Source organism: Ambystoma mexicanum, chromosome 6p, assembly GCF_040938575.1.
Source record: "Ambystoma mexicanum isolate Mex_15411 chromosome 6p, UKY_AmexF1_1, whole genome shotgun sequence".
Taxonomy (NCBI): Eukaryota; Metazoa; Chordata; class Amphibia; order Caudata; family Ambystomatidae; genus Ambystoma; species Ambystoma mexicanum.
In genome coordinates, this window is record NC_090935.1 from 1110632552 (window position 1) to 1110659069 (window position 26518).

Below are 26518 nucleotides of genomic sequence, written 5' to 3' on the forward strand. Positions count from 1 at the left end.
GGGGACTGATAGAAGATGAAGAGACTGAGAGCGGAGAGGACGGGAGCGGAGGCAAGGGCAGATCAATGATGAGACTGGAGCCAATCCATGGATGAATTTATAGACAATGGAAAGGACATTGAATAGAAGACAAGACTCAAAAGGGAGAAGGAAAATAGCGAGAAGGAGTAAAAGGAGAACAAGGGGAAGAGAACAGGGAAGGTGCACAGCCGAGTTATAGATGGAAGCAGAATGAGATGAGAGGCAGGGAGTCTGACTAAGATGGCAGAACAGTAGCTCATGTAGCTCAGGTGAGAGAATATAAGAGAAATGAGAGACCTTTAGTTGAATGAAAGGAAAGAAAAAGAGGAGCTCTATTTTCGAGTTGAAATAGAAATATGAGACACAAAGGAAAGGAAAGGGAAGAATAAAAATGAAGACCTAGATTCTGCGCAGGAGCAGAAAGGGAAAGGGGGAAGGAGGGAAGAAGAGAGTGTGGCGTGGCACGGTGTAGGCATGGGGGGAGGGAACGAGGGAGGGCGGCGCAGTGAAGAACAGAAACTTCAGTTTTAGTTGGGTTAAGATGAAGAGAGCCAGAATTGAATTGCAGAGAGATAGTTTGAAAGGGTATTGTGGAGAGTATTAGAGAAAGAAGAGAATGAGAAAAAGAACCACTGACAGTCATCAGCATAAAAGTGAAAGGAAAGATTAAAAGAAGTGATAAGGGTAGAGAGAGGAATACTGCTGAGAGGAAAAAAGAAGGGGGTGTGTTAGAAAAATAATCTTGAGGTATACCAAATTGAAGAGGCAGAGATGATGAGATATTAGCCAACCAAGAAGTAGAATAAGTTCTATCAAAAATGTAAGAGCAAAACCAGTGAAGAACAGATCCAGAAAAGCCAAGAAAGGAAAATGTAGAAAGAAGAATAGAGTGGTCAACGGTGTCAAAGGTGGCAAATAAAGCGAGGAGGACTATGAATTGATGATAGCTTGAAAACGAGGAGGAAGAGAATGTAGGCCCAGAAGAGAAGATTTAGATATGCTCAAGGACTTTGAAGAGATAAGGAAGGAAGGAAATAGAATGAAAGATAGCTGGAAGAGAAGGGTCACTAGTCAGATTGCTTAAGATACGAAAAATGACTGCATCTTTAAAGGATGAAGGAAAAGATAAGGTGAAAAGAGAGAATTTGAAAAGGGCTTTGAGACAGAAAAGGAGCAGAGGGTATACTTGTGGGATGACAGAAGAGGGATTTGGGTCAAGGGGAGAGTCCGTCGGATAGACGAGAGTCAGGAATGAAACCATATTAGAGTCAGACCAGAGGGACGGAAGAAAGAAGAGAAGAAGGGGATGAGGATGGAGAATCGGCAAGCAGAGGAGGGTAGAAAGAGAAAGAGCAAACAAAGAATCTTTACAAGTAAAATTGTAGGCAAAGCCAGAGGAGGAGAGGGGGGAGGTAAAATGGAGGGAAACAGGAAACGATTAGGAAGCTGGAAAAACACAAAAGTGGGAAGAGAGAGTGTAAGGGAAGAAAAGTGATGTTTTTTGGCTAGTAAGAGAGAGGTATCATAAGAGGAGTCAAGAGAGGAAAGTAGAGCAAGATCAGAAGCAGAGTGAGATTTCTTCCATTGCCTTTCAGCGTGGAGAAGGGAAATTCGAAGGGCAAGAAGAGAAGGGGATAGTCATGGTTAGGGGGGTTTCCGAGAAGGGAAGAGGTCATCAAGAGTAGAAAGGGGACCAGAGTGAAGAAAAGAGGCAGTTTAATCAGCAGGCATGTGGGAGAAGACATTAGGTGGGGGGAAGAGAGACGTGGGGAGAAGAACTACAGGAAGAGGCTTCAACAGAATAAAAGTCATGAGGCAGAAAAACAGGCAAGGAAGAGGTAGTGAGTAAAGGAGAGAAGAAGCTGCTCAGAGGAAGGAATAGACAGGAGAAACAGAGACAAAGAGTCTGACGCAAAGAAAGAGAAGATGAGGTCAAGAGAAAAGCCAGATAAAAGAGACCGAGGAGAGGAAACTTGAGAGAGATAATATGAGTCATGAAGGGTGACAAAGGGGTTAGAAGAGTGGACACAGTTTATTTTAGATGAAGGTTGAAGTCACCATGAAGGAAACAAGCATCATTCAGCCGAAAAATGGTGAGAGTAAAGACTTAGGAAAAATGGTACTCAAAAGAAGACGACAGTGGGAGATTAGAAGGAGAAGGAGAAGGAGAAAGGGAACAGGAAGAGTGGTAGATGATGCCAACTCCACAGCCTTTACAGTTAAGGCAGGGGTGTGTGAGATGTTTGTATAGGAGGACAGAAAAGCAGGAACAGTAGTCTTGTGTGGAGAGACCCAGGTTTCAGTAACATAAGAAAAATTAACACTAAGTCTGAGAAAGAGGTCAAGAATCGAGTGTGATTTACTACAAAAAGAACAGGCGTTCCAGAAACGAATAGAGAAAGAACAAGCATGGTTGAAAAGAGGAAAGAGGAGGATAGGAAAAGTAGATAGACTACCAGCACACGACAAAGAAGGAGACAGCCTATGCAAGAGCCATACAGGAAGTGCAAATTAAAGGAAATTTAGAACAAGGATAATGGCACCAAAATGGAGGCGATGAATGGCTGAGAATGGAAGTTCAGGCGCCCAGGGGGAACAAGGAGTTAACTGTGCTATGCTGATAAAAGATAAGGCAGGATGTGCCATAGAAAGCGATAAGGATCAGGAAATGCATTAAAGTATGTGCGCATATGGATGTGAGATTGATCGTTTGTGCTCTGCAAATGGTAAAGACTCTCCAAACATCCACATTCAGGGCAAACAGCGAAGGAAATTACCCTTACTTTGGCACAATTCAAAGAGGTCGCCCAGGTCAAGGAGTCAGGGCGCCACAGGTGAGTGAATATAAGTGTCAGACGTCACATGAGCACATGCGTCCTGTTCAGATTGATGTCACTGTAACAGTCTTTCATGATAAACCCACAATATATGCCAGAGTTACCATCTTAAAGTGCATATTACTGATTGTGCCACACAATATACGCCAGCATTCTCCTGCAGAGCACATTACTAGTATGTGTGAGCACAGTATATGCCAGCGTGCCACTGAAAGCACATGTCCATGCTGCTTGTGCCTAAATATATACCAGCATTGCCACTGTAATACAGTTCACTGATGGTGCCCATAATGCCCGCCAGAATGACCCTGTAAAAGAACATACCTGGTGCCTGTTCCCACAACAGATGCCAGCATAGCCCTGTAGTACTTTTCATGCTTCCTGTGCCTAAATATGAGACATTATTGCAAGCATAAAAAACATGATCATGATGCTGCACAGAATACATGCCAGCATTGCCACTCTAGAGCACAGGCACGGTGCTGGTGCAGGCACCTGCTTCTGTAAAACACACACACGCATTCACACGTCCCACTCCCAGTGAAACACACACACACACATAGACAAGCATTGGAGCTCATAGGTTCACTCGCACATGCGTGCAAACTCACAAAGTCCCATTCGCAAAAAATCAGACATCTATAAATAGTGCAGAAGATGCACTTTTTTTGATTCCCGATTTTTAGAAATGTGCAGATCACCACATCCATTAAGGTGACCTGTACATTTCCAAGGGGCTGTGCTGCCACACAAACAATACCCTGGCCAGCCCCCTTGCATAGATTAGCGCCATGTGAGTTATCCTACCCTGAACCCCGCATGTGTCTGCTGGGAGTGCATTTCACAATGACGGCGCCTGTTTGAGGGATAGACATGCAAGTGGGACAGCAGATGTTCACACGGCTCCTCTAACATTCAAAGACAAGTGCAGGAATGGTATCAGTAATGACGCTGTCATGTGTTGCATATTCCCCTGTCTCTGTTTGAAAAAGGCGCTGGGGAATGGGTTTGTTTTCTGTGCATTTTAAAGTGCCTCCCATTTGTGAATTTTGGATGCACTTTAATATGCACAGAAACTACCTGTGATTTGTCCAAGTGGGTAGAAAAAGGACATCTGAATGTACCATCTATAATGCAAATTATGCTATTTTGGCACAAGCAGGGGAAATGTGTTAGCTTTGGGAATTTGGCCCATTCTCTCTTGCACAAATGCACACAGTCTCATTCACACATTTGCATACTCATTCTGTCTTGCATACACGTGTAGTGCTTTCATGACAATGTGCATGCACTGAAACACTCAACTCTTTTTAAGTTTTGGCTAATATCAGTGTTAAAGCACCACCTATACCAACACCATTGCTGTGGAGTACAGCTAGGAGGGAGTTGGGTTATGAGGAGCGACACAGAGCTTGTATGTGATGTTTGGTTATGTACACACCCATTGACTGCCCATGTGCATTCTAATTCCTGTGTCCATTCCCACCTACTACATGCCTCTCCTCGCCCAGAACTCACACACCTGGGATCTCTTTGAGTTTGCTTTATCAAGCAGTAATATCAAACAGTATGCTGTAAAACCCTGCCTGTGTTATTTCAAAACAGTCTTCTTACAGTTAATTGCTTGGAGCTGGAAATGTGCAACTAGTGTCATAAAAATGTCTTAACTAACGGTGCCTTCAGCCACTTGATTTCGAAGCAATATGTGCCCTGCATTGAAGTCCTGTTCAAAACAGCCATTGGTTCAGCCAACAGTTTTGGCTTGTGCATATGTGTTAGGTAGGCACTTGACAGGCACTGCTATCATATGCTCACACTATTTTTCAGCAACTAACATTAATGTCCAGTAAGTATCATTATGGCAGTGCCTGGCCAATTCCTTTCACATGCCTACACAAAAGCCAAAACTGTTGGAATTGCCAATGCTTGTTTTAATTTACCTTTTTACCCAGTGCTTATGTATTCTCCTCCTCTGGTGCTCCCTTTGCGACGGCATTAATAATGGCTTCAATTGCTAAGTAGAGAGTGCATTTCACAAGGAGCTGAGCGGAGAGTGGAGGGTTATATGAGACGGGACGCCAAGGATGTCACTTAGAGCAGGGCAGTTTCTAGCCCATTTGGTGCCCATGGCAAAACACTAGGAACGCGCACCACCCTCCACCATGCACGCCACTCCCACTGCACCCTGCGCCCCACTCCCACTGCACCCTGCACGCCACTCCCAAAGTCAATATTACACTGATAAACAAATTAAATCGGTTTTATTACATCATGATTCAATAACTTTACAGTAACTCCTCGGACAAAGCAGAGCACACAAACAGTATATACTACTTTTAAAGTTTTGTGTCAATTTTTAGTCTATGTTAAGGTCACTCTCTTGACTTTGCTGCTGCAAAAGCATTTGTTGCTGCTGCATAATGAATATTTTCAACAAGTTCACTCTCAATTGAAAGTATTTCCAGGGCTGATAGCCTTTCCTCTGCCATTGTGGAGCGCAAGTATGTCTTTAGCAGTTTCAAAGCTCCTCTCACCACTTGCCACTGTAATTGGAATTGTTAGTAAGATCCTTATGGCAACCCACACATTTGGAAACAACCAATGTGTTTTTGAATGATAAATGTGCTACAAAACTTCAAGGGGCGTAATAGAACTCTTCTGAAGCGAGGGATGGGTATGTCTCAGTTCCTCAGCCAACTGGAAACCATCTAGATCAGATTCTGGTGCACTATCACCACCCTTTGCTAACAATTGCTCCAGGTGCTTGCACACTTGTATCAGTTCTTCTTTTCCAGGCAAGAGCTTTATGTTGTACAGGAAACCCCAGTTTGTATTGTGCACAGACAACTGGCAGAAGCACCTTTCAAGGGAAATAGTTATGGCGTCATCAGGGTATAAAATACGGTTACTTTCAAAAGTTCTTCTTCATTCTCAGGTGTCTCGTCCCGAGTCTCATGTGCAAACATTTTCTTTTTTTCCTATGCCGTTTAGTTGCCTTAAAAGTAGGGTCAACATCTAAAAGTAAGGCTATCTCTTTTGCTGTTGTTACAGAAGACTCAAAACCAACACTGCTATACATTTTGACAAAGGCAATGCAGTTCTTAAGCAGGTCATTGCAGGCCGGAAAATCAATTTGTTCGGACTGCATGGATTTGCTTACAATGTTCACCTGAAATAGAAGGTCATACCACACAACTAAAGTACAAATAAAACTGAAATCTTCCAGGTGTAAAACAAGGGACTTAGCCTCCCAGGACAATGTTGGATCACTGACTTTTTCCTCAATGCTCATGAGTGCTGTGTGTATCTCAACAAATTGATACCGCACAGCTCTCAAGCATTCGAATCTACATTCCCATCGTGTTTCACAGACCTTTTTCAAGGAAAGATTTTTTACATGATCATTGAGAATGCTCCAGCGTTTGGTTGAAGCTGCAAACAAATTATAGAGTCTCTGAAGTACACCAAATAGAGAAACAGATTTCACAGAGGATTTGGAAGCATCGCCAACCACCAAATTTAAACTGTGGCAGCCACATGGGTTAAACAATGTACGCGGGTACTGCTCGAGAACTCGCGCTTGGACTCCTTTGTTTACCCCAATCATGTTTGCACCATTATCATACCCCAGCCCACAGCAGTTGTCCATCTCTAGACCGCATTCTGACATTTCAGAATACAGAAGGTTTGCAAGTCCTTCACCAGATGTGTCGTCTGCAGGGCGATACGCGCTCAAATATTCTTTCACAGAAATGTCTTTGCCTGTAATATCCACAATTCGTACAGTGTACGACAGTTGCTCGGTGTGGCTGATATCTGCAGTACAATCCAAAATAACAGAGAAATATTTTGCAGCCTTCACCCTTTTTAAAATTGCATTCTTTACTTGCGACCCCATTAAACTAATAAGTTAATTCTGAATGACTTTTCCCCAATAGTGACAGTGGATCTCTTGTGAGGTCACTCAATGCAAATGATCCATCATGATCGTATCAAATTTCCCTAGTAGTTCAACAAGGCCTAACAAATTTCCATTGTTTGGAGTAAGTAACTTGTTTGAAAAGCCTCGAAATGCCAAATTATTTTTGGACAGAAAGACAACAACTGACATAATTCTTTCAAGCACAGCCCGCCAACGCTTGGTCTCTGCCTGTATTTGATCTTGCATGCAAGAATCAATACCAACATGTCCGGTGAGGCACCTTTCAGCATCCACCCACTTGCCACTGGATTTGGCATGTTCAGGAGACCCTTTGTGCATTTTCAAATAGTTACCAATATGCTTCCAGTTATTAATGCCATCACTACCAAGTTTTGGTTTCGGCATAGGGTCAAAAAGCCTAAAGCAAAAAATGTAGACTCTGTCAGTCAAAATAGAATATTGCAGCCATGGCCTGGAGACTGTTTCTTTGTTAGGTAACACCCTCAGCACATATGAATTAGAAAAAAGCCTATTTTTGTCATCCTTTGGGTATGCATAACTAGGAGGTGGCATAGCCTCTGGCCCTCCCATTACAATTTAGTCACGCACATGTCCAGGCATTGATTTAGACCATAAGGAAATGTCTTCAAACCAACACATTTTAGTGCCTTGTTCCTGTTGGTCATTATTGCCTTCTAGTGCTTGGGTTCTTGAGGCCTCATCTCTTGAAACCTGTGGCATGAGCACAGGCAGTGCCGTTTCCTCAGGAATGTCTGTTGCCTGGCCTTGGGGAGGGTGTATATCTACTTCTTTTGAAGTCTTCTCTTCCCTCCTGAAAAATGAAGACAGTACTTTGGCACTTCTGATATCTTGCGCCACTTGTTTTTTTCTCTGCCGGTTCTGTGCTCCCGAAGGTCTTATTTTGTTTTCGACATCAAATGCCTGAAGTAAAAGAAATAGCCAGAAATGATGCCCAATTATAACATGTTGCAATATTCTTGCTAGGAATAATCCAAACTCCCCAAAAACGTTTTTTTAAAAGGATTTTCAGTTTAAATGATGCATTGATTGCCCAGCAACGTGGCGGTAAGGAGGCTCCATTCCAATTGTGCATGCCTGGCTGCCAGCTGAGAAGACTTACCTACTATAATAAACCGGGACCACTGCAGTTTTCAGTGGGAACATAATCTTGAGAAAGGGGGACAGGGTCTCAGACATGCCTTCCAGATCACATCCGCTTCTACCCAATCTTGAGAATTTCAAAGAGCTCTAGACATGTTTGCGCAGAGACTTGCAGCCCAAATCAAGGATGCAGAATGAGTTGCTGCCTGAGAAGGGAGCTGGCACCTGAAAGTGAATGTTTGGAGACATGAAACCTGGGCTTTAGAAATCAGATTTTTTACAAAAGGTTCTTTCAAAAATAAATGGAATGATGTACGTCTGGCACTTCTTGCCCTTCAAGCAGGTACACAATGATGGATAGGTAGCTTTCAAGGTTAATAGTTTATATTCTGAAAAGAACAGTCAAATGCTAGGCTAGGACTAGTAAAAACTTGCATACGTCACAGAATGAATGGCCTAGATGAGAAGGCAGAATATCATCGACCGGGTTGTTGGCATGCAAGTGTGCTTATCGCATTTATTTGTCCGCCAAAATCAGACTGATATTACTCGCACTATTTACAAAAGTTAATCAATGTTGAGGCACACACAGCATTCATGTCTCACATTATGTAATGCATAACAGGAGGTTGCTGTTTCAATAACTGAACAAAAAGTAGGATGTGTGTAAACAGAGCTGGCGCTGAAGTTGCTCCCAGAGAAAGGAAAAGCGATCCTGGCGTGGCCTCACCAAGTGTGACCTGTAGAAACATCAAGCCCAGCATGAGGGCACGGATGATTACAGTGGACATAGACGCACTGTGGCCATTGTATGCACGCCAATAATTACGAATGACCACATAAACAGTGTGAGCAATTGCTATATATCCCTAGGGTCTCTTACTCGCTGGCGGATACATAGCCAGTGTGTTAGGCGGGTGCCTAAGATGAACAGTGACTGGCAGGTGCATTTCCAGTGTGATTTGTGGATATATAGCAATAGTGGAGGCCCAGAATTCCTGCATTTGGCAGCTACTCAACTAAACTGAAACGCTTGGGTCTTCAACAAAGTAAGAAGCTGCCTGTAGTGCAGCGTTGCAAGGGGCACTGCAAATCCTAAACTAAGTAACCACCTAATTGGGTGGTGACGGAGGACAGAAGCCTGCTCTGGAATGTCTGTTTCAATGCCCCCACCTCCGTAAGCAGCACAAACTATTTTCAACCATCACAAAAATGAGAACCTCTGTTATTTTAAATCTACCATACTTTGGATGGGAAAGGGGTGACCATTAACCCCCCCCCAGGGAAGATACTTGCTAGGAATGAGGGGAGAAGACTGAGAAGCCGCTAGTAAAAACAAATGGGGCAGATAATGGCAACAAAAGCCCACTTAGCCGGAAGGTTGGGGAGGGAAAGAGGAGTGAAAAACAGTAATTAAAAGTTTAGAGAAAAGGAAAAGCAAAATGAAAACCGATATAGCAAGTAGAACAGAACAAAATACATAAAAAGAAAGGGATGTAGGAAAAAAGATAATAAAGAGTGGAAAGGCAAAAGAGAAAAAAGGGGGAGCAAAATGAGTGTCACACAAGAAAGAAAGAAGAAGGGAATAAGAGCAAACAAAATCAGGGTATTACACTAAAAAAGGAGGGAAGATGAGAATAAAGAAACAGAAATGCAGAGGAAGCGTGAGAGAACGCTGCAGAATGAAGTGGAAAGGCCAGGAGAATGCAGCCAGTGGACCGAGAACCAGAGGAAGAGAGCTGAAGGGAAGGAAATACATAGATAGGGCAGGGCATGAGGGTGTTCTAAAAGGGAATAGGGGAGAGTGCGGGAGGAAAGAGGCAAAATACACACAATGACAAAAGTAATCACTTTTCACAAAAGTCGCACACAATGGGGCTGCGTGGCTGCAAAGGGAGTTTGGCATTGCAATCAGCGTCGTCATTGTGAAACTGACACACACGCATACGACTCACACTGGAGTACGCTACAATTCATGACATAACTGAAAACACACACTCTCATACTTTCGCGCTGAAAGAAACACACACTCAGTACACGCATACAAGAGCAATCGTGCACAGTACGGCTCTGACGGGGAAGTCTCCATAAATATTGTTGTCGGAAACACAAACAAAGGCGTCAAGGGACTGAGCCGCGTAGAACAAAGCATAATAAAACAAAGAACATGGCAAACATCGGGCTGTACCCACCTTCTTTCTGATGAAGAGGTGCACACAAACAAGCCCGGGATGCAGTGAAGTCTTCTTTCTTTCTTCGCCGCAGGGCTCTACAGCGGGAAGGCAGGAACGCTGCAAGGAAAGCAGCCGCCTCGAGTCCAGGATACAGCAAAGGTGGGTAGCCATCAGGAGAGGCGCCCTTTGATGCTCCCACCCCAGACCAGAACCAAAGTGCTCAGAGGTAGCATGCTCTGACTTCCATAATGTTGCGTAGTACTTGTGTACTATGTGACATTACAGTCAGAAGAGGCAGCGCCAGCACCTGCTAAGGCGCTGCCGAACTCTCTGCCCACGGCAATCGCGCCACCCGACAAACCCGGAAATTTGAACCCCTCCAGGGACAATTGCGCCCCCCGGGCAATTGCGCCACTGTCAGCCGCCCGCCTCGCCCGGGCCAAGAAACGGGCCTGAGAGCAGATAACAGCTATGTTTGAAATAGAAAAATCAGCACAGGGTGTAAAAGCATGCACTACGGGGGCATGACAGACCTAGGCAGTGCAGCAGCACATGCTTTAGGGCAGCTAGCTCCAAACTGTGCGGTTGCCCCCCCCTTGCTGAAGAAGGGCGGGAGGGGTTGGGGGTGCAAGACTCTTCAAAAAGAGAGAACGGTGCTTGTTTTTAAGAGTAAAATAAGAAGATGTGGCATCGGGTGGGTAGGGGGCGGAAACACTATTTTTACTCAAGGTGGCTGTTGTGATCGGCATTACAAAGTTTGAATACCACTGCTTCAGAGCTATGCCAAGAAATTCAGCACACCCTCTTCCACGTGGCCCGAGTCGCTTGGACCCTCCAACTTGTCACTCCCTTTCCCTGCATGAGCATCGTCGTTCCCAAAGTATGCATCACACATGCCTTTTCTTTACATCAGACTGTGAGTAGTCCGCGAACTATGCGGGGCATCTGCATGCAGTTCTACATTATTGAATTCCTTTCCAGCTATAATATCCAGGGGCAATGTTTGCACGCAATTAGTGCTCATAGCTGGTGCCCATAGTGAGGTTGTTCACTTTTTTCCCTTTGGAATGTGGTTAGGTTAAGACCTGAGCAAAGAACACATTTGCAACTCATTCAAATAAGAAAGATATCTGCTTGTGTCAATACTTACTACCGCGAGTAGGGATTTGAGGCATTACAGATTTCCCCATTTCACAGCAAGAGAATGAGTCAAAACTGTTTTCCCCTGAGATACGTTGACCAGACGTCCCGGTTTTGCCGGGACTGTCCGGGTATTTTGTGCCTCGGTCCCGGGGTCCTGAGACTTTTTAAAGATTAAAAACCCTGTCCCGGGATTTCAGGATCAGGTGGATACCATCCCGGTTTTTGGGCCGATGTCATGATTTTTCCATCTGTTTGGCCAAAAAACTGGATGGTATCGACCCGATCCGCAAATCCCAGACTGGGTTTTAAAACGTGAAATAGTCTCGGGACCCCGGGCTCTCTTCTCACTCGATTTTCACCCCTCCCACGTATCTTACTCCAGGTCCCAATAAGCGTTCTGTTGCTTAAACATGACATGGGTGGGACAGGCCACCCACATAGAAGTAGGACTAGTTTCACTGCTGAATCTGTAGTCCTACGTCTATGTCAGTGGCCTGTCCCTGTTTTTTATTTTCAAAATCTTGTCACCCTACCTGAGACTGCAGTTCAACAGGCAACAACCTCAGAGAGGGGGTTCCATCGACAGACTGCTTTCTTACTGCTTCGCAAACATTTTTAAAAAAAATATTTCTACGTTATTTCAGCATTTTTAATGTCTGCATTCTTAGGTTTCCTATTTGCGTAAAGTTGTACGTCATTTTCTGATGTGTGCTGTCCCACAACAAATCATGTTTTGCACTATACTAAAGACAATACTAAGTCAGACACTAGGGGCGGTATTACAGAATCCTTGGACTTGTGCAAAAATCATAATCCATCAATGCATTTTTGCACAAGGGCAAGATCTAGGGCAACGATTGTCTTTGATCAAAAAGGCTTTGAAACAATTTGACCAAGTGCACTTACGCTGGTGCAACGATTCTGTAATACCGCCCTAGGGCCTTTATTATGAGTGTGTTATTAATGGCAAAACCAGGAGTCTTTTGTGAATACGCTTGTTTTAAGCACTTTGCTTCACTGCAGGAAAAACAAGCATTATCAATGCCAACAGTTTGGCCTTTTGTGCAGGCATGGGAAAGGCACTTGCCAGGCGTTCGCGTGGACTGCTGAGTGGACACATAGTGCAGCACATCAGAGCCCATAGCTGCTATTACATTCACTGAAGGCCAGCACTGCTCTGCTTATGGAAATGTCAAGCCATCAGTGGCCTGGATGGGAGAGATCAGGATCTAGACTTCGAGTTAGAGGGAAGACATGAAGATGCAAACTGAGGGTAATCTTCGCACAAAAATAACACAGCGGAGCTGCCTCTCCAAAGAGGGATGCTGATCCATGTTCAATGTCTGAAACCATTCTACAGAGGCTTTGCTTGATGCTTCTGCATATGAATCTTGTTCTCCTGTTCAACTGTGGCGCTTCTGTGCACAGTTGTGCTACTTGTTGATGTGACAACTGGAGTGCTTTGTCCACCTTGACAAGGACTGAACTCACCTTGCAGATCCAAGTTTTTCTGCCGTCCTGATGAAGGCTTGGTCTGCTAAATGTCTAAGGCCGATAACCGAAACTTGAGCAGGCCAACATGAATTAACATCTGTTCATCTAAAGGACTACTATTTAATCCTCTAAGCCCTAGTTTCACAGATGAAAGCTGCTTCAAAGGCTTAAACACTGGTTTTGGGCAAACTGCTTTTTCATTAAACCTTGCCTGACTGGATTAATAGCAGTCAACGTTCTTGTAGATATTGGAATTGTTCAATTTTCACTAAATTGCGTTATTTGCACATTTATGCTATCTTTCACATACTTGTTTATTGTGATTTGTGTTGCATGTGTGTGATTGATGAGTTCAATAGGTTCTGAGTATGAGTGAGGATATGTGATTAGGTGTGATTCAATATGACTGAATATATAAGATGAGATTGCAACTTCAATTGATTATGTACAACCAATGTGTTCACGTAATGATGCACTATATTGAGATAAAAACAAAAATCAATACTGTTTGAATCAAATCGCCCTGAGTGATGCTAAATTAAGATAAATCGCTTTGTGATATCAAAATATGGTATGGGAGATTGGCTTTTGTGTTGTAGTGGTATTAACTGGCCATTGATGGTAGCAGGTGTGACTACCTGGGTTTCTAGTAGCAGTGCCTGTCAAATGCCTGATACGTATACACAAGCCAAAACTGTTGGCTTTGACAATTCTTGTTTTTAACAGGACTTCAGTGAAGGAAATGTGTAGTGCTTAAAACCAGAATGGCTGAAAGCAGACCTGGTTTTGACATAACCAGTAGTGTGTTTATGGCTCCAATTAAGTAATGAACTCTCAGAAGACAGCTTTGAAAAAACACCGGTAGGCACTTTGACTGCTAAGTTTGATGGTAAGGCTTATTTAATGTGAGCTCAAAGAGTTCCCATGAGTAGGTGTTTTGGACAGGGAGGGTCAGGAACTGGGTGGGAATGGCCATAGGGATTAGCGTGGCCATGGGCAGTGAATGGGTCGGCAAATAACGAGCAACACCTTCAAGCTTAATGTCCCTCCTCATATGCCATTTCTCCCTATCTGTACTGTAATGCAATAATGTTTTGCTTATAGGCGGCTCTGCCACCTAATAGCCCACATGTACAAAGCCGCATCGGGATACCCAAAAGCGGTGGGAATGTGGGCATCTGTGTTTCCCACCATCTCACCCATTTTGCAATATAATTCAGTGATGGGCCACAAATAATCCTTCTCTGCATTATATGCAAAAGGGCACAGAAGTGGTATGCAGTGATGGCTGGTGAATATTTGAACTGAAGGGGGCACAAATGTATAGGCCTAATATGCGGGCACGACGGAGCGCAGTGATGAAGCCCGAACAAAACAAAAATATTTGTGGGGGTGAGGGGAGGTGAGGGTTACAAGTGCTGCATTTCACAGCACTTTCTATGAAAACATGGGTAAAAGGCCACACAGTTTGCAATCAGTTTTGTATGATAGCACATGAAAAAACCCATTAGATGCAAGACGCCAACACCTCCATGGGGCTGAAGCAAGGATGTGTTTTGGCACCTCTCTTGTTTAATTTATATATGGCTGACCTTTCCCTTACACTGCCAAAGAAAACCACGTTCCCACCCAAATTAGAATTTATCTCTTTCAATCTTATGACCAAAGGCTTACAAGATCTACTGGAGCTGCTTATGACATATGCAACAGAGCATGACTGTGGGTATACATTTAAAGAAAACCAAGGTAATCTCCTTTCAGGAAGCCAAGAGTAGGCCCAGGAAGTTCAATGGACATTACATGGGAACATAATAGAAGTGAGAGAATATAAATACTTGGGATTATCTGTGATTCTGGATTAAACTGGACAGCACATATCAGGCATCATGAATTAAATCTGCGGCAACAACTGGGAGCACTGAACAAAATTAATACTCAGCATTCTGACTATACTCTTGCCTTGTTAAGAACAGTATAGAAATTGAAGCTGTTTCCTAAACTCATGTACGGAACTCTGGTATGGTGCTGGAAAAAGACGAGGGACTAATGCAACTGTGTTTTCTTTTTTTATTTGGGGGGGGTTTCTCCCCCCGAGCCCTAAAGTTTTTACTGGGAATGGAGGGATTTACCTGTATTTTTAGTGTGATTAGTGTGATTTCCAATCTGTTTTTTGTGCTGGATTGCTTCTAGAGGGCACTGCCTTTGTGGTCTAGTCCCCGCCCTCTATTGTGGGAGTACTTTCTTACTGCTTTCCCCTGTCTTCCTTTTAATAATCCATTGCTAACCTGCACACAAGCACCTGGTAAGGAGTTTACAGCCTTTTTGTTGTCCTTTTGGAGGGATTTACCTGTGTTGTAGTGTGGTCTCCAATCTGTTTTGTGTGCTGGATTGCTTCTAGAGGGCACTGCCTTTGTGGTGTAGTCCTTTGTGTCCTTTTTCCTCTCTTATGCCACTCTCCATTTCTTAAGCACAGCTTCCAGGGCAGCCTTGCCCGGACAGCTGGCAAAGGGCTCATGGCTAAGGGCACCTCCCTAGGGAACTTTCCTCATCTGTTTGCCTGTTCACCCTGGCCGCCCTAGCCAGGCCTCTACTGCTGTCCGCAGCAACCTCCAGCTAAGAGACATTGATTATTTGGTTGCATAGCCAGTGCTGTATTTCTGATTTCTTGACACTGCCTTGTATATACCTGAACTATAGTGTTACCATGGTTCTATCTCTTGCTGCACTCTTGACTTTACCATTGTGCTACATTTAGATGCATTTTGTGTACAGCCATTTTGTTGAATTCAACCCCTTTCTGAGGATAGCCACTGTTCAATATGTTTAAGTATAGCCACTGTATCAAATGTAACTGCAATTTGAGTACAGCCTTCTCTACTGAACTTAACTGCGCCTTGAATTTTGCCACAAAGTCAAATTTAGCTGCATTTTTTAAGAGAAGCTGCTGTGTTGAATTTTGTCATATTTGCTAAGTATAGCCACTGTGTGAAACTTAACTGCATTCTGAGTATAGCCACTGTGTTAAATTTAACTCAATTTGAGTCTAGCATCTGGTTTGAATTTAGATGCTTTCTGAGGATAGCCGTTGTTCAATATGTTTGAGTATAGCCACTGTATCAATTTTAACTGCAACTTGAGTACAACCTTCTGTAATGAACTGCACTGCACCTTGAATTTTGCCACTGAGTGAAATGTTGCTGCATTTTCTAAAAAAAATCTACTGTGTTGAATTTAGCAGCATTTTTTAAGTATGGCCACTGTTTGAAGCTAATCTGCATTCTGAGTATAGCCACTGAGTTAAATGTAACTGTATGTGAGTAGAGCCTCTGGTTTGAATTTAGCTGCTTTCTGATGATAGACACTGTTCAATATTTTTGAGTTTAGCCAAAGTATCAAATGTAACTGCACTTTAATTACAGCCTTCTGTGTTGAGCGTAATATAGCCGCTCTGTGGGAGTCAGCTGCTGTTTGAGTATAGCCACTGTGAAAATTCTGGCCTTGCTTAAAACTCGCCTCCATTTAAACCTAGCTGCCTTTGAGTATAGCCACAGTGTTATATTTAGCCGAAAGTCGAATATAGCCGCTATGCTATTTTTATCTGCATTGTTGAGTATATCCACTGTGTCATATTTAGCTGCATTTTTTAGCATAGCAACTGTGTCATATTTAGCTGCATTTTTTATTAACTCCAATGTCACATTTAGCTGCATTTTTTGGTATAGTCACTCTGTCATATTTAGGTTAATTTCTCAGTATATCCACTGAGTCATATTTAGCTGAATTTTTGAGTATAGCCAATATCATTTTTGTGCATAGCCACTGTGTCATATTTATCTGCATTGTTTAGTATATCCACTGTGTCATATTTATCAGCATTTTTAGTATAGCCACTGTGTCATATTCAGCTGCATTTTATAGTGTAGCCAATAACCTTTCTGAGTATAGCCACTGTTTCATACTTAGCTGCATTTTTCTAGAATCTAGCCTTGCTTAAAACTTGCCCCCATTTAAACCTAGCTGCCTCTGAGTATAGCCACTCTGTTATATGTAGCTGCATTTTTATTATAGCCACTGTGTTGCATTTAGCTGCTTTTTTAGTATAGCCACTCTGTTACAAGGAGCTCTATCTTTAAGCATAGCCACTGCAGTATGTATAGCCGCATTTTTCAGTATAGCCACTGTGTTATGCTTAGCCGCAATTTGTTTATAGCCACTGTGTTACAATTTAGCTGCATCTTTGTGTATAGCCATTGTGGTATATGTAGCTGCGTTTTGAGTATAGCCACTGTGTTATAATGAGCTGCTTTTGAATACAACCACTGCGTAGAATTTAGCTGTGCTTTGAATTCACCCCTTCTAAATTCAGCTGCATCTACGAAACCAAGACACCAGCTAGTACACACGCATTCGTATCACACTCCATGTTTATGCAACTAAGACGAAGGCACGGCCACCCACCCTCACCCATCTGCTATCATATACTACTCTAAGGCATATCGCACAACACCTCTGACCTAAGAATGCAGCTATATCCCACGAAACAAAATCCAATCTAGTTGCACACATAATGAGCCTCCTGCTCTCACATTCTCTCCAGACTACCTCACAGCATCCATCCACATGCCCGTTTGACATGAGTAGCTAGCTGGGACTTGGCTACCCCTACCTACTCTCAAATTAGCTAAAATGTACACACGCAGTCTAAACTGCTGACAAATTTCCTATACCTAGACTTTGGTCCCCCCAGGACGTTCCCCAACAGCGCTTTGAGCCTATGCCAATGGGAAGAGGCGCTATACAAATGACAATTACATTACAATGACTTTACATATGGGGCACTGCACTAGTAGCGGTGTCACTAACTTATTAGCCTTAAACAAATGGACAGCCTGTATACATATGTGGAAGATCGGGGAAAGATGGGATGGAAGAGTAAGCACCAACAGTGTTGACTTACCTTTAGCCAAATATAAATGGATACTGCAGGCTCACGTAAAGGCATAAGATCGTGAGCAGAACTGGATCAACCTGGCCACTAAAAGCAGCAGTGCAGATTACATCAATGCACAATCAATGGTGCAAACCCCAGGATTGTATCTGTATACATTTCCTAATTCCTTCATACACATGGATTGTGTAAGGCTGAATTTCAACCTGGTGAACAGATTGGACAGAACTCGCCCCTGAGTGGGTATTGTAAAAGAAAACTGCACGTGCCACTTTTGCAGGACCAAAGTCATTGAAACAGCCAAACACCTGATGTGTGCTTGTCCGGCTTACATTGTTGCCGGAAAGCATTTCAGCCTTGCCATGCCAGCCATAGTAAAGGTTCAGAAGAGGTGCACCTGCAAAGCACCTCACCAGCCAGCCTGCCCTCCAGCTTGATAGTCCTCCAAACTGGTTGGCAGTGCTCCCAGGTAAGTGAATTCTAGTTGGGGAGGTGGAGGTCTCGGCATTTTGTTGGTGGGTTCATGGGGATGGCATTTTGCTTGGTGGGTCATGGGTACAGCGTTGGTTGGGGGGTGGTAGGTCATAGCGATGGCATCTTGTTGCTGGGCTGGGGGTCATATGGGTGGCCTTTTGTTGAAGGGGGTCATGGGGGTGGCCTTTTGTTGGGGGCTGGGGGTCATGGGGAATACTGTTTAGTTGAGGGTAAAGGACATGGGGCATAGTGTTTGGCTGGGGTGGGGGTCATGAGGCAGAGTGTTTGCTTGGGGTGTTGGTCGTGGGGATGACCTTTTGTTAGGGACATGGGGTATAGTGTTTGGCTGGGGTGGGGGTCATGAGGCATAGTATTGGTTGGGGTGGGGATCATGGGGCATACTGTGTGGATGGGGTGGGGGTCATGGGGCATAGTGTTTTTGTGGGGGTGGGGGTCATTGGGCATAGTGTTTGGTTGGGGTGGGGGCATGGGGCATAGTGTTTGGTTGGGTGGTGGGTTCATGGGGCATATTGTTTAGTTGGGGAGGGGGTCATGGGGCATAATGTTTGGTTGGGGGTGGGAGATATGAGGCATAGTGTTTGGTGGGGGTTGTGTTCATGGGGATGGCCTTTTGTGTGGGGAATGGGGTTCATGGGGCATAGTGTTTGGTTTGGGATGGGGTTTATGGGCATAGTATTTGACTGGGGGTGGGGGTAATGGGAGATAGTTACTACTGTAACGCCCTATTTGCAGGCACTTCAGCCCAAAACCTTAATAAACTGCAGACCATTCAGGATAATGTTCTTAGGGCTGCCCTAAACATCTTCAGACGAGAGCACATCACAGCAGCAAGGCAAAATGCTCACTGGCTCCCCATTCGACAGCAGATTCTGTTCAAAACACTGGCCATCACATATGAATGTCTAACTAACACCGCACCCAGATATCTCTCTCATAAACTACAAAAAGCCAAATCCTCAAGACCCATCTGGTCTCACTACAGCAACCGCCTGATTCCCCCAAGGTAGAGACTGAAAAGAGCTGGGGGTTCAAGCTTCCCAGTTATTGCCTCTGAAAACTGGAAGGCCCTCCCGCAGGAACTCAGAGCTGCACAATCAGACTGGGTCTTCCGTAGACACCTTAAGACTTTGCTGTTTACCTCGATGCTGCACCCATGGATCTGCTTTAAGACAGTCACGCCCTCAGATTCATCTGATCCTTATGCTCTTGTCGCCTCTTTTTGTTTTTTTTCTGTATGATGTACCATTTGCTTGCAACCAGCACCCCGATGACTTAGGGTTTGGTGCTTTTTACTAATGTTAAAATAAAATAAATAAAATAAAATAGTGTTGGGATGGGGTGGGGGTTTTATGGCATAGTGTTTGGGTGGGGCTGGGAGTCATTGGCATACTGTTTGGTTGGGGTGGGGTCATGGGACATAGTGTTGGTTGGGGCTGGAGGTCATGGGAATGGCCTTATGTTGGGGATATGGGGGACATGGGGCATATTGTTTGGTTGGGGTGGGGGTCATGGGGCATAGTGTTTGGTTGGGGTGGGGGTCATGAGACATAGGGCTTCATTACGACCCAGGCGGTAAGGGGTTTACGCCAGCATAAACAGCGCCGACCCTTACCGCCTGAGTACGAGGTCCCTTAGCGCCATGGCGGATTTAACACCTGCTTTTAGCAGGTGTTAAAATCCATGGCGCTAAGGGACCATGGAGTTAATTACGCCACCGTAATTTACGGTGGCGTAATTAACGCCTTCCCCACTCCCATTATGCCCTATGGGGCAAAAATGGGAATGGGGAAGGGTAAATGGGGATTGGGGACTTACCGCCCCGCCAAGGTCGGAATGGGGCGGTAAGTCCGCCAACCACCATGGCGGAATTGCAACCTTAGCGGCATGGACCATGGTGCTAATAGCACCATGGTCCTCCACCAAGGTCGTAATGAGGGCCATAGTGTCTGGTGGTGGGTGGGGGTCATTGGACATATTGTTTGGTTGGTGGGTACAACATCCTTTCATCGCGGGACGTTTTTTCACAGGGTTTTTTACCGCAAAGTTTTTATCGAAAAAAACCCATTGAATTTGTTTGTGGGGGTTAAAAAATTATATATATGGAATGTGGGTTTTTGGTAATAGATATAAACTGAAAGGGAATGGGCGGTTGGGGGAACCCCCCCAAACATAAATGTAAAATAAATTTGATGGCTTTTTTCAATAAAAAATTTGCGCTAAAAAAACCAGCAAAAAAACATCCCACGATGAAATGAAATGGAACTGGTTGGCAGTGGAGGGTCATGGGGCATAGTGTTTGTTTGGGGGTTGGGGTCATGGTGCATAGTGTTTGGTTGTGGGTCATGAGCATTGTGTTTGGTTGGAGGGTGGGGATCATGGAGATGGTCTTTTGTTGGTGATGGGGTTATGGGCATAGCGTTTGGTTGAGGGTGTGTGTGTTATGGGGCATAGTGCTTGGTTGGGTTGATGGGGCATAGTGTTTGGTTGGGGTGGGGGTCATGGGGCATTGTGTTTGGTTGGGGTTGGGGTCATTGGGCATAGTGTTCAGTTGGACCGGGGGTCATGCTGCATAGTGTTTGGTTGGGGGCTGTGGGTCATGGAGCATAGTGTTTGGTTGGAGGTGGGGGTCATGAGGCATAGTGTTTGGTTGGGGAGGGGGTCATGGGGCATAGTGTTTGATTGGGGGTCGGGGTCATGAGACATAGTGTTTGGTCAGATGTTGGGGTCCAGGGGCATACTGTTTGGTTGGGGGTTGTGGTCATGGGGCATAGTGTTTGGTTGGTGGGTGGAGATTTTAGGGGTGTCCAGGGCCTTGCCATTATTGGGGTGTGGGGGACCAGGACTATGCCATTTTTGGGGGGTGTTGGTCTTAGAAGGGGTCTAGGACCATGTCATTGGTGAGGGAATAGGGTGGGGATCAGGGCTATGCCATTGGTGGGTTTGGAGGTGATCTGGGGGACCAGCACCATACCATTGGTGGTGGGTGGGAGTGAATAGGGGGGACCAGGGCCATGCTGTTTGGTGTGGGTTGGGAAGACATGACGGGCCATGGCCATGCCATTGGTGGTCAATGGAGGGACATGTGGGACTAGAGCCATGCAGTTTGGTGGGGAAACACAGACATGCTGTTTAGTGGTGGGTGGGGGATATGTAATTTGTTGGGGGCTCAAGGGACATGGGATTGAGCAGGATCATGGCCATGCAGTTTGGTGGGGGAATAGGGGAAATCAGGGCCATGCCAGTGATGGAGAATAAGAGGGCAGACCAGGGCCATGCATTGAATAAGAATTGGTGTTGAAAATGGTACATTCGGCCCTCTGCCAAAATCAGTTGTGCACACCTGCTCTAGACAAATGTGCTTCAGCATTTTGCCTATGTAAGGTGTATGAATCCTCCCCTTTTGGGATTCATCTTTAGGTTTCAAGTCAGGTAGGATTTACCTGGAACTCTGTTGGGGGGGGGGGGTACAGTATCTTCCAAAGTCCTCTGCCTTGGGGGTGGAGACAAAAAGCTCCAACCAAGAGGAAAGCTCTTCTCCCTACCCATCTCAAAGGCTCATCTGAGTGAAAATGCTTTGTGGACAAGGCCTACCGCAGCGAGGCACTGGTACCCAGCTAGCTGCCACTATAGGTTGTAGAATGCTTGAAACTGTCCTCTACTCCCTTTTTCTGGCTGAGAAGGGCAGAGGAAAGGACTCACCTTGCCCATGAGGCCCTGGACTTGGTCTCTCAGGGATTGCAAAGTCCAGCAATCAGCCCAATGCCAGTTCATGGCATTGAGATGCTTCAGAGTCGGCTCGACCATGTTCGACCATGTATGACTCACTTCGAGCCACTACAGGACCTGCCGTGCTGTCTTTGGTACTCCAGGTACTTGTCTGTTCCTCTGGGTATCCAGACACCAAAAAGACCCAGTGAAGCAGACTGCCTCAACTTGGCCCGACCACCGGCTTAACTCAGTGGAAGCAATCAATTTGTAGCATCTTGAACAGTGACTAGATCGAACCGAAGCATCATCTTGACCAGACTCAAAAGCCTATTTGGCCTGCTGGAAGCCATCTACTTGCCCTTCTCGAATGCCGACTCAAGCAAGCATTGTCTCGCCCCCCAACTCGACCACTGACTCCACCTACTGGAAAACATCAACTTAACCCATGTCGTAAACTGGCTCGTTCTATCGGGAGCTGGGACTTTGGGGAAGCGTGACTCGACAGTTTCAGCACTGGCTTGACTGAAATAAAGCACCTAAAAGCCTGCCTCGATTCAGTTGAACCACAAATACAAGAAACTGAATATATTTCATGTTGTCCTGTCCCCCTGGTCCATATTAAAGGGCACACGTGACTGATAAGTACCGCTTCTATCACTTTTTTTAAAAAGACAAAGACACCTGTGCTTTATTCTTAAAGTCTGCTTTCTCTGTGTTTTCCCTTATACGGTTGGGCAAGTAGCAATTTTATTACTTGTCTATATTTTTGTTCGTTTAATTAAAGATCCTATTTCTATAGAACCTTAGTAGGATATTCTTATATTTTGCTCCCAGCGTACTACTGTTGTTTGTGTTATGCTCTCTTACCTCCAGGCGAGTATAGCTTGCCCGTGGCCCACATTAGCAAAAGAGGCAAAGGAGTGACACCTGTAGGGCTGTGCTTTTTCACCTGATGTTTGAGATCCCTGCTGGTTTAGTAGAAGGGTAGGGATGAGTAGGAGATGTATCCACTTCTCAATCCTGAACTCCTGCAGCGCGGTAATCATTTTGTCACACTACTGTGCTCTTTATAACCACTCCCTCCTTAATTTTACTGTTGCTGTCCCTCTTCCACTCACCCTGCCCTACCTCCCCATCACTAAATGTAAAGTTAAACCTAATTTATTTGCTTGCTATGTATCACTCCCTGTACACCTGGAACCACTTTTGAAAAGGTCTTCCTTGACTGATTTTAGCACTGCCCTAGCTGCTCCTTTGACCACCAGTATCCTGCTTGATCAGTCAACTCTATGTGTTATCCCTCAACCTTGGAACCTCTCTCTCATCAGCATCTGAAGTCAACCATGCTGCCATACCGTCACGGATGATGCAAGTATCCTCTCTCCTGATCGCCTTACCTCCTATCAGGAGCTCCTTACTGCCCTCATCACAGCCACTGACTCTGTCAAATCAACCAATACATCAAATTATGCAAATCTCATCTAAAATCTACCTTCGCACCCACCCTCACAAGCTCTCCTCTACCCTCCCGGCATGTTGGCCCCTCCTAGCCAATGCTCAATCTCTTCCTCTCTCTTTTTCAATTACTTTGAAACGTACTTCCCTTCCTGTTACAACGGTTCCAAAATCTCCAACATCAGGGACTCCCTGACTTTCCCCCTAACTCTAGTGCATCCATTTTCTTCCCCACACCCTTTCCTACCCTTAAAACATCCGTCCTCTGGTCAGTTTTCCTGATCTCAGCTACTGAGCTGGCTCCCATACTCATGCCAGCAAACACATCCTGTTCTGCCAGTGACCCCATTGCACCACAAACAAAGACCTTGCACCCATCACCTGTGTCTACCTTCCACTATCTTTAACATCTGTCTTTTAAATGGAAACTTCCAAGCCCGCTACAAAATAGCAAGTGCCCTCCCTATTCCCAAAAAGCCCTCTGTTGACTCCCAAGAACTCCACCCACTATCATCTTGCCTCTGCCTCTCAACCACTACTCCAAAAACCAGGAATGTGTCACACTCAACACAATCACTGACTACTTGGAAACCAATGACCAAGCCACCCTTCCAATCTGAATTTGCTCTTATCCGTAGATCTGATCTATTGCCACCTAAAGGAACTCTGGACACTCTTCTCCCATGACCTTGCCGATGTGGGCCCTACGTACTAATGTCCTCAGACCACCCTTTTCACCATGCACACCTTCCCTTTGGGAAACATATCTCCCACTGACCTCTCCTACCACCAATTTGACCCTGACGCCCACCTTTTCTTCTGCTTTCCCTCCTTCATCCCATAACTATCGCCCTGCATATCTGACTTCCTCTCCACTACTGGATTGGACAGTAAGACTTAAAGCCATCTTTTCACCAAAATCAAAGCAATCTGCTTTCCTGCTTCAAGTGCCCTGCCTGATCTGTCCTCCTTTACCTTTCCCAGTGAGCTCTGTGCACCTTTCCCCAACCTCGGGATCATCTTTGATAGTGACTTCATCACCTGCCACAGTAGCCCTGACATCCATCCACACCGTATTTACTCTGTTCATGTTTGTTTAGTCTTATTCGTACTTGGCTAAACTGCTGCTGTAGTTTCCTCCTCTGTCTTCCCCTCTGTTCCTTTACTCCTCTTAAGAAAGTACTGGACTTTGCAACTCACAGCCTGTATTGCCTTCCCTGATTCTCTCCCAGCTTCTCCTCTCTCCCACAATCTGGATGGCTGTTTCCATGCAATTCATATGTCTTCAAATCCCCCCTCTTGGTCCCTAAAGCTGTCCAAGCACTGGCCTCCCCTCTCTAACTCCACCTCATGCTACTCTCACCCTAGCAGTCTACACTCTAAACACTACACACAATCAGCCTCTGCTCTGCCACCCTGTACTGCCCCCCATGTCCCATCCTTTTCACTCCTGGCACCCTCCCATGGAACTCTCTACCCCCAGAAATATGAAACCATTGTAACAGGGTAAAGAGAGAGCTTCTCCACCTGGAAGGTACACGCCTGCCCTCACCCATCGTCATTACACTCGTATTCGCCCCCCACGTCCATGTGAACCTCTGTAAATAGCTCACAGTACCCTAAATATTCGCGTGTCCAGCGATCTGCTTATCGTATCCTCCCTATTCTATGCACCAAAGTTCCTCCTCCTTGGCGTGGACGTCTGGCCTTTGCTTCCCGTACCCCTGCCAGGGAAAGCACACTGCCATAGGAATGCTGTGTTCTATACTGGTGCCACTGTGAAGTAATAACGGTGGAACAGCGTATCCACCACAAACACTGTATAGTGGAATAGTGCCCCCATATCCCTAACAAATACAAATACCAATGAGTGCAAACGATTGCAAATCTGGCACATTAAACCCCACTCTTCTTCACTCGCTGGTTAGATGGCGGAGTCGTCATCAGTCCACGTTCAGGGGCGCAAGCTGCGTTTACCTCTCATTGGGCACCCTGAAAGGGTCTATCCGTGGGGAAAAGAAAGAAAAAAACAATAGCATTTCTCTTTGCCCAATCCTGCTTCACCACAATAATCGGCGAGAATAATTTCAGAAAGTCACATTATTTGTTGATCATAATGAGCTGCTCAAGCCAGATTCCTCCAACTTTTAAGCGCTTTAATGATAGGTGTTATAATTGAATGGCACTCGATGTATTGACCCCGACAGAATGAAGAGTTGGGGGCCCCCCACTGGCATCTTAATGAAGTCTGGCCACGCTGGCAGACCTATGCTGAGATCATTAACTCGGCGAATCCCTGCGCGATGTACTCGTGTGTTTAACCGGACAGTTACGTGCACGATGGCATTACAATACGCACATAATGTCCAACTAGGAACTTTTAGCCGGCATCCCACCCCCGTCATGACACTGAAGCTGGCACGCATGTTCTCTTCACTGGGGATATTCTTTGAGCGTGTTGTATTTTAATGTATTTAGCAGGGTTCTGCTGGGTGTTTTTGCACGCGGAATTTATGCGCGTACTCCGGTGGTTTCAAACAACACCGGCCCCTTCGTCCCACCCCTTTCGCTTCGTCGCTTGCCCCTGCTCCCTTTACCAACAGCGCCCAACAGGGGTTTTAAGCAACCGTGCAAAAATGGCTTGACCTTTCAAGGGCCCGTCATAAATCAAGAGCGAAAGCCGGGGCGAACCCCTGGCAAGAGGTCAGAGGTGGGGAAGAGGTCGCAGCGAGGGGACAGTGTGAGAAACCACAGCGGTGGACGGGGGCTGCTGAGCGGAACGGAAAGGGGGGGGGGGGGCGGGGCAGCAAAACTGTGCTGGAGGAGGAAACACGCGCACGTAGCACACCAGCCAAGGTGCCCACTGCCCGGGAGAGAGTGTGCCGGTACTGCGCACATTACTACCCCACACATGTGTGCGCTAAGCTGGTGTCTAGGCCGCTAAACGCAGGGGGCATATACACAGGCATGGGAGGCAGGGGGTTTAGCGAAACACCCTGAAACCCCTGCCAGGCCACTGTCTAAGGGAATGAACCAGTGATTAAACAGATTTATGCATGTTTAAGAATAGAATCCGTCAATTAAACTGATTGATGACGATCCCAAGGCTGCATGCGCCTGCTTAAGCGACGGCAATTTTTACACAGCCCCCTGCTTCTTTTCACCCCCACATGCCTCTGCGTCCCCCCACGACCGCTTT